Raw genomic sequence first — 14,957 nt, forward strand, 5'->3', positions numbered from 1 at the left:
AATGAATGTTGATCCACACCAACTGATTGAATGTGCACTCATCAATTGAATCTACTCTATTGTAAACCTTGTGGATATGAAATGTAACCAGAGCGGAATCATGTAACCACATATACAAGACTTCTATCATTTATTTTTAAATGTAGTAAATGGAGTATTTGAACACAATGGGATATATCTAAAAGGAAACTTTGTTTCCCCAAGGAAATACTGGTGTCTGGCACAGCTGGGAGAATTTAAGAAAAAATTCTCCTTGTCAAATGTGAGATATAGCTCTTTGAGAGTAAGGATTGGATGAGACCATGAGGTCATGGGAGGAGTTGGATATTTCCACTCCCAGTTTTTGGCTGTAAATAAAACATATAATGCTCAACGTTAGGTCAGTCCTCAAAGACTTCTATGTATGTGATCTTGAATTTTGGGTGCTGACTATTTGGCCTTTTAGTGCTTTTTGCTGCTGCTTTGTGTTGTTAACTGCCGTGTCTACTTGGTTTAGTAACAGCGGACCACACATTGCTTGCACACTTGTAGTCTGTTGCAGTGTGTGGGTTGATTATGTGACTAAATGTCAACCGTGTACTTAGCTGCCTTTTATTCTTGGTTGGGTACTGCACTAGTTTAGTCCATCTTATTTTTAAACCTTTTTTTTAAACTCATGTTTGAGAAATGTTTTGGGTAAATCAATGGCGGCGACCATGTTTAAAAAATAAAATATCCTTTCAGCGGTTGTGCTGCTTAATTATCCACAGGTCGCTGTTTAATGATGAATCCAAAGCACTGTCCATGATGCTGAAATTGCACACCTCACTGTAATCCACATTTCTCTCTCTCCATCCCACCTCTCCATTTTTGTAAGTTTAACCATGTATCTGTCTTGGATCTCCATACAGCCTATAGGTTGTTTGAGGGCCCACTACAGGTCCTTGCCCCCTCTGCAGTGAGCTGTCGGCTGCACGCCTGCACACACACACGCACAGGTTTGGCATATTTGGAGAGACTTATACAATCCCCCGCTTTTACACCCACTCTGCACTTCATCACACAAACATCCAAATATACCCGATGTGTACACGGTGACACAAACTCCTTGCCAAGAGTTGGATGAGAAGATAGGAACCACAGGGCTTGCTCTGTGTGAAAAGTAACAAAATCCGCCGATAAACTTTAAAGTTTTGTCTTCATCATGAGATTGTCAGGTAACTCCAGGAAGTTAATGCTCCTGCCAAGTTACAGTTCAGCATGTATATTCGATTATGTCCTATTTCCAGTGAATCGGCAGCCCATTACGGCCCTTGGTGTGTGTTCCCTTTCCGTTAAAATGGATTAAACTGACAACAGGTCATTTGTAAATAAGGCGGTTTAGTGGTGTGAATTCTGTTATCCTTTGGACTGAGCCAGACTAGCTGCTTCCCTGTCTCTAGTGTTTGTGCTATGTTAAGCTAACCATCTGTGTGACCTTGCTATACATGTATATATCTGAATAACAGATATGAAAGTTATATCATTCTTCCCATCAAACTCTCAGCAGCATGGAAGAAAATAAGAACAATTCCCCAAACTGCACTCACCTGCTTGACTTTTGTGATTAAGCCTTGGATCCAGGCTCAATTTTCATGATTTTCCGGCAAGTTTATGTTGCAATAGCTCCTCCAAGTAGTTACTTGCTTGCAGTGAGTTTAATTTGAAATTCTTTTTACAAGAACTTGGACAGAGCTGCAAAATGACCGAACATTCTGGTTATCATTATCAAACAAACCCACTCATTTATTTAATGATTGCAGCCTATTAACCCAGGTCTTCACCTAATTAAATATCAATGCCACTGCACTCCTCTGGTCCGACACTAGATGGGGATGTTTAACAGGATATAACACGTCCCGGGCCAGCTGATGCTGCAGGATTGTTGGTTTCATTTGTGTATGTGTGTTGTATAAATGACATTTCAAGGCCTATCCTATGAATAATTGTACCTTTATTATAAAGAAACGCGTATCCTCACAATGCCCTATTTCCTTTCTCCCATGAATTACCAGGTTGTTTCAGTGAAAGCAGCGTTTCTGTTGCGTTCTGTAGATGTTTTTTTGTCAGAATGCTGCTCATTTGAATTTGAAGTCCCACTACATAAAAGTTGATTTTTTTTAATCAATTATGAGAACAATCTCCTTCATCATATAGAACAATTTCACAAAGGGTCCTTGGACAGATGGCAACTGCAAGGGAGATTATGTTTGATCATGCTAAATGATGTATTATTTACCCAATTATTGAATGGGCCTTGGTCTGATTGCCATTTTTGCCCATCTGGATGTCTGGAGAACAAATGTGTACAAGATGTGAACTCACTCAGAAGCAACCTCGACCAAGCTATGGTACAAAGACAGGAAACAGCTTCTCGCATACAATGCTCTGAGAATTAAAAGTGTGACAGTGCTGGAAGAGATTTTAGCATCGCTCCTTTGTCGGAGCAAAAATTGACACGACAACACACACCGTAGAAACAGGGAATCAATTCATAGAGCTAAGCATCCTTTTTAGAAAAGACAGGGTCAAATCCTTCACGCATGACTCACCTGTTTGAAATGTATTTATGCATATTATTTATGCATACTCTCATCTTGATTTACCCATATGTTGTAAAGGTCAGGACGTATCAACACTTTGAGAAGCTTAATAAAAGTTTGGGAATGACTAAAATCATTGAGATTGCCTGGGGGCGTTTAGACACAGAGGTTGTTCCTAGAAGTTGTGTTTATCCTGTGAAGTGGCCAAATGAGCAACTGTAACACAACTTTGGACCTTCATGGTGCTTTTAGAACAAAAAACACAAGAGGAAAATATGAGGAATGAAATGAGCAACCAATTGTTAAAGGTCAAATTCATACAGCGAAAAAATGGGGGGCAGCGTAACATCTGAGTCACCACTAACCAACGGCAGCTAGCGGTAGCTGGCGTCAGCTACTAAGCTCAGTTAATCGTGCAGCTAGCGGTGGTATTAATTGACTTTGCCTGGACTGGGTGCTCCGGGGGAGATTTGGTGTTTTTTTTTGCTATCAGAATATTACACCTTAATGTACAAGGCTAGCTGGTTAGCATGCTGACGTCTATAGAGAGCAGTTTACAAAAAAATCAGTTGATAAATAGTGCTGCAATAGTGTTACATTAAAAAGAAAACAAACACTGATCAAGACTAGCATTACCACTATATTATTTCCCCACTATTTGGGAACCGATTATGACAGCTGTAGTCTGTCTTTAAACAACTCGTGGTGTAGAATCAGCCAGCGATATTTGTCATTTCAGACACCAAAACTGACGGTTGACAGTTGGTAACGAGAGGCCTGCTTTAGACTTCTGTTTGAACCCTTCGTTTGAAGCGTACATTTGATTGCACGAGTTAAAATCTGCTTCCCTTATTGTGAACTGCATTATGTGTCGAGAACGGAAGGTACACAGTATCAGTAATGACGGGTGACTGTTGAGCTATATCAATCTGGACAGACTAACATGCCAACGAATCGACGCTGTCAGCCCTGCAGCCACAGCACCAGTGTGGCCAAATGTCAAGCTGCAGCTGCTTTACTCATCAGCCTCTGTGTATTTGGAGGCTGACAGTCATGCATACCTTCCAGAGGTTGAACATCTGCGCAGTGAGTCACTTCTAGTCAGCTTACACCATTTATGCAATTAACATTTCCTGATCCGTGGTCCTCGAGAAACCCTTCGTGGCTTGTTTAACAGTCTCTGTGTTTACATCGGAGTTCAGCTACACACATTTGTTATATTTGCAAATTGCAACTGCAGGTGGTTTGCAAAGTGAGAGGAGTGGGATGGGAGAATGACTCCCAAATGTGTTTCCTCTTCAGCAAGGCAGTCGGGGGAAGAGGGCCTGTTGCCTCTAACTTCCTCTCTGACTGATCATTCGAAATGTCATTACAGCCAATTAAACAATAAAACAGGTGTTGCTGTTTCGCTGCATTTAGGTTTTTTTCGTCAGACAGCTTCGCGATCATAAAATAGTGATTTGATCGATGTCTCAGAGCAACAGTGCAGTCGTAGCTGTTTGCATCGGGGTAACATAAAGGTAGCATTAATGAGCCGCATTTAAATTTAAGCTTCTTAGACATTAAGAATATGTAAACGGGGGCCCACAGGAGGAGTTCACTGAGAAACGCTTACAGCTACATTATAAACTATTTATTATTAGTTATAAGATGCTCTATAGCCGTTGTAAGAATGAAGTGTTACAATGTATTTTCCTCAGTCCTCCAGACAGTTAAGCCCACCATAACACATCCTCATACCTTAAAGCGGCTCTATGTTACAAAAGGAAGCAATTTACACATATTAGTCATTTTTTATTAGCTTATATGTGAACGGATTGTGACACATCATTAAAAAAATTAGACCTTTCCCATCTCCCTCGTGGTGAAAAGATCGTAATTTGTGTTAAAATGAGTACGGACAACTTAAGTTACGTTCCAATTACGTCGTAAGTTAAGCATTTTATGTTTGGCTAGCTTGAGTTGAAGCAGTGCCATGTTGATTTTCGATTTCACATGGCGCATGAACAACAGTCTCTTTGCTGACAGTCTGGGTGTGAGTGATCCACTATCCACTCCTCCTCCATATGCAGACTTTGTTGCTCTTTACACTACGGGCATATCCCAGTTCCCTTTATTTCTATCCATGTTTCCCTCACTAGGTGTTTTCCTTGCGTCTTAGTCCCCTCCAATAGAGGAAACCATGCAACCATGGAACGACTTCCAGTTTAGGTGAGGATCGCATTGCGTGGAAAGGTCAAATAAGGGAACTGAGATGTGCCCTATGTCGTCTGACTTCCTCCTTTGAGGCCATCATAATAACTACAGCCTCTAGAGGTCACAGCCTAACAGTAAGCGTATTAAGGTGCTTGCACAGACGACCTATACGACCATTTTCTTTTTGGCAGAAATCTGGCCTGGTTGATGTTCACGTAATCTTATTCCCTTCTTGATCTGAAGTTGAAAAAACTCTGAACCAGTTTGAATGGTGTTTGTGTGTGTGTGCGTGTGTGTGTGTGTGTGTGTGTGTGTGTGTGTGTGTGTGTGTTTGTGTGCGTCTGAGGGCCCATTGTCTATTTAGCGTGCAGTTAAACTCGGTTTCAGATGGGACTGATGGCCAGAGGGGCTGATGGTAACTGAATTAGCAGCACATCAATACTTTATGGTTGTTGTTTTAAAGTTGCTGTTATCTCGATCCCCAGCCACAACACACACACACACACACACACACACACACACACACACACACACACACACGCTCACACACTATGGCCTCTCTTACATATTCCTCTTCCTCCCTCTGTCATTATCTCTTCCTCTCTTTTCACATCCAAGTGCTTCGACTTGGATGTGCCTTAATCCAACTCAAAATAGCCACTACACTACTTTCAATGTCTGCTTTAAAATCGGAGCTGTGTGTTTCTCTCTGTATTTGTGTGTCTATACATGTTTGTGTAACGGCTGCCCCGTAAATGGCAGTATTTCAAATCAGACTCATGTTTTCTTAATGCGACATACATTGTGTTTGTATTTACTCTCGTGTTCATGACTTAATCATGTCGTGTACACTGTAGAGACAGGTGAGGAATTGTGAGTGGGAGTAGGCGTATGCGTGTGTACGTGTGTGTGCGTTTGTGTTTACACGTGCCTGTGTGTTTCAGAGCGGGTGATTTGGAGCGACAGGCTGACCATTGACAACACAGCATTTGCAGTAAGTGGATAAACGACTCCAGACATCTGAAAACCCAAATTACATGTCTCATTTCACCTGTTAGCCGCACACGTGCAATGTCGCTCTTACTCGCAAAGACACACACATTTGAACTTGCTTGAACATATTTTGCCAACACATTGTCCCGCATATCAGCCGTCATACATCACTCAGCCGATGAGCGAGTCCTGTCCAAATCATTTTCGTTTAAATTCCTTTTTTGTTCTATTATTCTTGGACCACCTCGAATCTGCTTCTGGAGGCAATTTAACACGGGCGGATGTAATTATTTTGAGAAATCGAATTTATTAAAAAAGCACTAGTCCTTCAGGGAAATGTGTGTTTGTGTTTTTTTCCAGGCATTAATAGAGTGAGCAACAGTTGTGTGCATAACTAACGTGCTTTTCTTGCATTTATGTTTAAGGTGCAATATGTAAGAACAGCCTCATCTCCTTAGCTTAGTTACCTAATGTGGTCCATCTAGTGGTTCAGACTGGGAGATCAAGGACCAGTGGAGTGGTAACGTTTAAACCACTAGCACATTAGGTTTAGACCAGGACGGGTCGTGGCTAGCTGGTTAACATACTAGCTTCACTAGATATTGCTGCAACAGAGTACATAGACACCATGATGTAAAGAAAAACCCTGCTTCTTATTCACATTCTGTTGGGAATTTAGTTAATTTTAGAATTTGATTTTCACTGCTGCAGTTGGTCAATCTCTACTGCTTTAGGCTTTAATAAAGGCCATATTCTTAATTGAAAATGAGGACACTTACACTAATTCATACTTTACACACCCATGCTGAGAGAGACAGTGGGAGAGGAAGCTATATTCATTACACATCATGATGTTGGTAGGCTACAGATAATGCTGCAAATTTCTCGTGCAAAAGAAAAAAAAAAGCTTAAGCCTGCAAGAAAACACCAGAGTCATACCCTTTGTCTCACAGGCACGACTATGTTTGACATTAGATTATGCGTCTACCTTATTTTCTTCACCGTCAGAGTCTCAGATCTCGGAGTTTTCGCTCAAAGCTTAGGTTTTTTTTCAGCAAGTCAAATAGATCTGCCTTTATGCCGTGTGACAGCTGCAACTGAGCCAATCAGAGCGCTGCGGGGCGGAAAAGTACCCACAAAAATGGAGACAAGTGTGGATGAAATCTGGTTAGATACGCTTCCAAAGTTGACTCTTGAAATCCATTGACGTGGGAAACTTTATTCGGCCTCCTCAAGACTGCAACCGCAGCTTCCATGCCAGAAATAAAGCAGACTGGATGGGTGATTTACGTGTCATACGCTAGCTACTGCTCTATGACGTCGATGTCAGACTGAATAAGTGAAGTGAAACAAAGTGCCAGTTTAGTGTGGTTATCGCATTTAATGATCAGGGTTTGGTTCTTAAGTCTCATGACCTTTTAACAGGCATTGTAAATAGTACTTTTTTGGAATCAAATTGTTGTAATAAGACCCATCATTGGCCTTATTGCCCTGACTGAATAGAATTTGTAAAGGTGATTATATAGGCAAAGTGAGAATAATGTAAAAAGATACTGAAGTCTAAAAGGTGAGAAAATGCATTTTGTTAGTTAAATATTCTTTTTAGACGCTTAAAGTTAAGTTAAGAAATAACTCTTATCAGATTTAATGATTACATTTTTGTTGAATTGCAGAAACATGATGACAAAATCTATGGGTCTATGGTTGGAGAAAAGTGAGTGACCACTGCGCTGCACTGCCCATGTAGAGTAAACTGATAGCTGCTAGCTAGCTCATGGTAAACACAGTGCTGAATTCGCATTTTGTTTAAATCTTGTTTAAACCTGCTACAACACATTTTTCGAACATGTTTTTATTTGACACATTTTAGTGTTTTGAATCCCATTCTTTTTAAGATTTCTATTCAACTTCAGTATTTTCTTTTGTTACCACATATTTATACAAATGTAAAAAATTTTCTTTGGGCCCACGTGTTTGAAATGTGTTTGTGCACTCAGTATTGTGAGTTGTAAAGCACCAAAGACCATTGAAGAAAACATTTAACCAGTGAGTTTAATCTTTCTAAGTAAATAACTCATACTTTTTCATAAAACAGGTGTGGTTATTGAATACTTTGATATTTCAAGTTAAGACAGAGTGATCTGTGTTTGATAAAGTAAGAGTGTTTAAAGGGTGAAAGTAATTAAAAAGGAACAAAAGTAATCCCAAATACATTTCAGTTCATGATAAAGCATAAGTATTGATAGTGATCTAAAAGGTAAAAAGTATTACATTTAAAAGTAAATGATCATACACACAGCGGGAAATCCTAAGCCACTTTTGATATTTAAAAGGACACAGGTTAGCCACCTCTCACTATAGTCACACACTCTAGAGAGGCGCTACAATAAAACACAGACAAACAAAAACCCTCACCAACTGCCAATGGCAGTTAACTTTAGTTTCATGTTTAGCACAGATATGAGGATGGTATTCATCTTTTTATTTTACTCTCAAAATGATAACAAGTAAGTTTGTTCCTAAAATCTTACTATTTTGTTACTAATGTAACTATTCTTTTGGGTTTGAATATGCAGGTCTGCTTTCTACAACCTCTAAAGGACCCAGTTGGATCAGTGCCTCTTGATCAAGAGGGGTTGCTGAATTGAACATTTACATATTGTGTCTATTACAATATCTGGGCTATGTATTATTTTTCACCCTCACAATCAATACAAAACGATTACCTTTGGCCTCATGAAACATTCCCAGATAAGTAAACTGAGAAATCAGCAGCACTAATACATTTTCATTAGATTGCAAAGGGCTTGGAAATCTAATCTAACTTGCAGTTTTAGAATCTTCATGTTATTTTTCAAGTTACTGTTTCAAATCTTTATTGCTGAATCCATCCAGTCTTCAAAACAGAAGAAAAGCACTCGAATCAAATTGCCTGTTGTGACTTCGTGTGTTCGATTTCAGTCCATATCCCCTCGTCTGCGTTATTTCTGTATCTCTGTATCATAACAAATGGAGCTCTTCCGATGCCACAGGGAATCAGCTGATGGTCCGTTTTAATCCTGTCATGCCCTCCGTGCTTCGACAAAATAAAACACAAACACGGGAAAAAGGAGCGGTGGAGGGCTGCGAAAGACGACTCCGTTAAGAATGTTAATGCAACATCCTTGTTTGACAAGATCCAGCATTAATATTTCAACGAGCGCGCTTTCAACAGTAAAACCTTCAACCTAAAAGCCGTATTTCTTCAGGTTGCCTGAGCAAAGAGACATGGACATGGAAATCAAAAGGTCAAGCTGGGATTCTTTTACGAGAAGACACACGGTGGAGGAAGTTCAGTAGTTTTGCTCGGATAACATAGTCTTTAACACCAGAGTGAGCAAAATGAACATGTCCACAGCAAACCCAGGAATTATTCCAGTTTATTATGTATGCAGGAAGGAAAATGGTTATTTTCTTAAGGTATTTTCTTTCTTTTTTCCGCTTTATGACTCATAAACCTCAATCATGAACTACTCAGGGTTAAAGGTGCACTACGTAGTTTGTGAGGAAATTTTAATTAGAAGAGAAAGATCTTTTCTTGATGCCTGCATCATGACTCATGACTACATAAACCGTATAAACAAACTGCCCTTAAAGAACCACGCAGTTTAATACCGTTTTGCTTTGTTTATATGTGGCGGACCCTGCCACCATTCTAGCTTCAAACAGTATTTTCCTCTGAGAACAGCTTGTTTACTCAGTTCTATGAGTTTGTATCATAACCTCAATGATATTGTAAATATTAGAGTTCCAAGCTTGAATTTATTTTCCAAAACGACACAGTGCGCCTTTAAAAATCAAGAAGCACACAAAAACACAGAAGAAGCACATTTATTTGTCTCTTCCCTACCACACAGCGAGCGCACGCACATGTACACCGCGGTGCTGGAAGTAGGCTCCTAGAGTTTGATGTTTCCATTCTTTGCCAGCATAAATATTTGATTCAGCACACCATCCCCAGAAGGCTGCATCCGAACGAAAGCTGAAATAACAGCTTCAACAACAAACTACAAGGGCGGCAACAGCAGCAGCCGCTGTGAGTACACGCAGCCGGTCACCTATAACCTGACGGGGCTGACGCGTATGTAAGGATGTGTCGTCGGGTAGTTCAATTGCGTCCCCCCCCTGCTTGCCCTCACTTTTGGAAAAGATGCTAGGTATACAGAAGGAAAAGTTTTGCGGGGAATCGTTATTGGAGGGGAACGCGTCTCAGAGGAAGGCAGGCTCACGGGGAGAAAAAAATACAAAGAAGAGCACGTTGCGTCTTGATCCAGAGCGGTGTCTGTCATCTGGAGGACACATGTATTCAGAAAATTGGGGGTGGAAAAGTGCGATGAGAGCAGCAGCCGAGCGCAGGCCGGATAATGACATGATAGATGAAAGGAGGAGAGCGAGAGGTAGTGACAGGGGAGGCAGGGCTGCTCCCCCTATAGCGACGCACTTGTTAGCACACACAGTACGCTTGTGACTGCATCTGCCCGACGCTGACGTTTATGCGTTCATGCGGCGTGATGGTTGCATAGTATGTGGAGATAAGCCCCCCGGAAGCTCCGCGCGGAGCTCGTATTGCAGGGGCGTGGACAACAATGACTTAATGACGGCGTGAGAGGAGTCTAGCATGAAAGAAGGGACTGCCGGAGAATGGAGAAAAGGTAGGAAAGACAGGATGGGAGGAGGGACTGTAAGATGCTGAAATGACAGCTGGTTCCTGATATTATCTGCTGTACACAGCAAAAATACAAAATGAAACCCCTCGCAATATTTACGCTGAGCCAAATCATCGCTCCCACACACACACACACACACACACACACACACACTCAGATTATTACGGTGGGCATGACATATTTATACCTTTTTGGACATCTGGCTAAAATGTGACAGGCTCAGTGTGATGCTGAATAGGACGCTCTTGGATACTTCTGCACCTGTGATCAAATAGCAATCCGATGTTTGCAATATCCAAACCAAACTGCAACTGCTTGTCATCATTAAGAAGAGTCAGAGCGGTGCAGGGTCATTTAATCATCGTTAAGCAGGACCACAGGGTCGCGTAACGAAATGGAATTTCATATTCGTATATATACAGTTATTTATATGCAAATAACTGTGTCTGGAAATGATGGTGATGATAATATGGTTGCCATCTTCCCATCAAAAAGTTTGACATCAGGTAAACACTGACCATCAACTTGGGATGTTTGTGTGCATCAGTGTTATAAACAAGGAGTCCAGCTCTGATCGTCCAGCCGTAGTCCTGAGCTCTGTGGGCCTGAAACATGGTCCGCCTGTCGAGATCAACTGCTTGATCCGAGATGTTGTGGTGGAGACGGGTGTCTGTGGGCATAGTCCCATTCGTCCATTTCCTTTTCCTATGACCGGACATTAGCCAGGAGCAGCCTTAAACCAAGCTGGATCAGCCTGGCTCTTGGCACTTGTCAAACGATGTTGCAGTGTTTGATGATACGTGTTTCAGCAAAAAAGGCAGAAAATGATTTGGACTGTCAACCAGCCACTGCATCTTCACGTGCTGCTGTTTCCATAGCAAAAGTCACAATATGTCATAAAAACACTTTCGTCAGCAGGCTTTATTTAGAAATTCCAACCAGACATTATGTATTGTTAGAAAGTTGACCGCAGAGCCCTTCGCGTGGAAAACTGATGCAAGCGGAGCAGGTAGAGCAACACAGTTTGAAGCTGAAGGCCACAGACCAAGCTGCCGTCTTTGACAAGTTTGGAGTAAGAAGGTGTTAATGTATTGGAAAAGTGCTGCTTTTAAAATTCGTCTCGTTCTTGCTGGTTTCTATAGTACCAACTGCTGTTTTAAGTCTATAAAATGTCAACAAATTGTTAAAATTGCGCATCACAATTTCCCGGAGCCCAAAGTAACATCTTCATTTTGCTTCTTTTTTTTTCAAACAATCTAAAGATTCCCCATTTACTATCATAAATGACAAAGAAAAGCAGAAAATCCATAAATTTAAGAAGCTAGAAAAACAGTGATTTACTTGAAAAAGGACTGGAATGATGTTAAGGTATATGAAGAAAATGTTTTTTAGCGACTAATCATTGCCCCTCCACGCTACTGCTATCTTGATATCTAATGCTTTGCTTATATGTTATACATAGCCTGATATTGCTTTATGGAACTCATAAAATGGTATGCTTGGGAACATTTTGCCTGGTCTGACAAAAACTACCAGGGCCAATGTTAGTTCCTGTCTCTTGGATCATTACTGTGACTAGTCTGGGGGAAAAAAAAAAAAAAAAAAAAAAAGACACTTTATTTTTCAAAGATTTCAGTCATAGCGGCAATCGTTTCAAACTGGTTCAGATTTGGACCATGTCTAGCATCTGTGTCTCTCTGTGCTTTAGCCAGGTTTGTTATGAATGTACTGAGTGCTTGGTGGTGTGTCTGTGCTAATGTGTACTTACTGTTGCGTCCTACTTTTTTGCCTTGCAGACTTTGAGGTCGAATAAGGACCAAACTTTCCACTTCATGTAGAGCAGAAGACCCATAGGCGCGCACACACACACACACACACACTGTCATGCTGTCAGGATACATTTTCATAGAGGCAATTAAAAGCAACATCATCTTCTGCATAATCAATGACAACCACTAAACAAACAGGCTGCCAGTTTGCAAAGGTCCTGCGGGCTTGAAAACACACACACACGCACACACAAGATTGTCCACATTTGCACAAAGTCACTAATTCCTTTTAACTCTGCGGAGACAATTTACCACACTTGATGTCTATAACCGTGTCAATGTCACATAGAACAAAGAGGAGATGCAGGCAGAGGAGAGAGGGGTGTCACATACCATCACCAGAGACAGGTCAGCATACGATGACATGGCCAAGATGGACACCACAGCCAGCGGGTGTGTCGTTACCCAACGTACAAGCACGCACACACACACAAACGCACACACGCGCTCACAAACAATTCATTGCGGGTGAAGTGCAGACATCATGGGACCTGACGTGGGCCGGGGGTTTTTCGTCTGATTGGCCTTCACATGCACTTTGGTTTTCGTGACAACGGCTGTCCCTCCAGGCCACCGGCTGCCCGAGCCTGGCATGGAACCGAGCTGTGACACTGATGAGGGAGTGGGAAACTTTTTTTTTTTTTTTTTTTTAAGCCGCCATGTGGATTTTTTGCTTGCTGCAGTTCATTTGTGGCAGCTGTTTTGTTTAAAAAAAAAAACCCCAAAAAAACCCAAAGAATTCCCCCCATGAAGGACGTGGCTGTTTGAGCTGTCGACCGCACTAACTTAACTGGGCATTTGGAGGGATTTTTCATGCCTCTAAAATGTGAAACCTTGAGAATTTTCTGTAAAAAAAAAAATTAGATACCAAGATCTCTTTCCAGAGACATGTTCCTCTTTCCTCAAAGTCACACAGCATGTAAGTCTAACCGGGATCTCTCTTCGGTACAAACTGATAGTACTGACTCATTATCAACGCATTATTACTGATTACTCTTTTAAGAATGGTTTCTAAGCCCTGTGCAGGTGAGTCACAAAGTTAATCTCCTCAGACTTGTGTGGCTGTGAACAGATGTGTTTGACTGACACCTCCCCTCACCCTCCTGCTAGTTTAATTGATTCTGTTAGACAACATGAATATGAGTCTTGTTGGCGCTGTGAGTTCCCGTCATCAAGCATAACTGACACATGCGAGGAGCTGCGTGGCCTTTAACGTCCACTTAGGTATAATTCCCCATCAGTCTTACGGCGTCTGCTTTTTGTGTTTGGTCATTAATTATTGACTGCATTTAATTTGCACATGAGCTGTCAGATAAATAACCCACACAGAATGTACCATAAATGAGACCTGGGAAATTCCAAAGTCACTACTGGATGTATGGAGACTAGTATGAAATACAGCCGCTTAATTTAACATCAATCGAAATGTGACTCATTGCACCTTTGATTTAAATGTCTATAAAACCATTCAAGCTGATTGCTGTCGCTTGTTCTGTTCCGCCTCTGTGGCTGCATAGCATAGCATTTTTTTTGGGTGCCTAAGAGGAGGGAGAAAGGGGCAGCACAGCACAAAAAGTTGGGTTTCAAATTCTTTCAACGAGCCAAGGCCGTGTCACTTGCGAAAAATCTTCCTAATGGCTAATCTACGTGACATTTTAAACAGACGTTTAGCTGTTACCCTTCCTGGAAAATGTATGTAAAATTATCCTAAAACGCCTATCCAAGTCTAGCCCAAAGTAAAGTCAAAGCTGATATTGAACCATTTGGAGTACAGCCATGGTTTTGGGCCCTTCTGAAAGGTTACCTTCTGATTTATTTCCCAAAACAGAAGCTCTGTAAGTGCTGCTGTAATTAAGTGATAGGAGTTTGAACACACTGAATTATTCATTAATTTTTCCTGTCTAAACTTTTGAATGCAGAAATAAGCCTGCATGTGACCTACAAGTGACCTTCTCAGCTCCTTATTTCCCCATTTAAGCTGACTTTGTGTGTATAAATAGCCAAAAACAAGTACTTAGGTGCATAAAATGACACAAACTTGGACTTGATATCTCATTGGTTACATGATGCGTCAATCATGCGGCGGCTCAGGACAATGTGGATGAAACAAACAGCGGGTCTCCCGTCTGAGAAATCGTTCATTGGTTGTTGCAGGCCACAGAACAAGTATATATGCTTTGTATTTTGTTGCTGTTTATCCATGGAATACTGTGTTTTGTACAAAATATGTTGCCAAAATGGATATCCTGGACATTTGGGAACAAGAAAAGACTGCTGAAACATCCAGACGCTTTTTTTGGTGAGTTGCCAACAATTTGTATGCACTTGTTTGTGGGCTAGTCAGTTTGTTTTGTTTTGTTTTTATCGTAACCGCCCAATGTGGTTTCAGCTTTAAATGGCTGGCATGAGCCGAATCAGAGGAATCAAAGTGTTATGGCATGACTAGACAGTTAAAATGAGGAGTTATCTAGTCCGTTAGCTGTGCTCATATTGTTGTGCCGGTCATGAATGGTAACAGTGGTGAAATTAGTAAATATGAAATGAAAATAATAAAAAAAACACTCAGCAGGAAGAAGCCTGGTAGAGTGGAGCATAATTTGATCTATAAGGTTAAACTATATGTTTTTTATAAAGCCAACATTTCACTTGGCTGAAATTTGAATATGTACATT

This window comes from Acanthopagrus latus, chromosome 23 (genome assembly GCF_904848185.1).
Source record: "Acanthopagrus latus isolate v.2019 chromosome 23, fAcaLat1.1, whole genome shotgun sequence".
Classification (NCBI taxonomy): Eukaryota; Metazoa; Chordata; class Actinopteri; order Spariformes; family Sparidae; genus Acanthopagrus; species Acanthopagrus latus.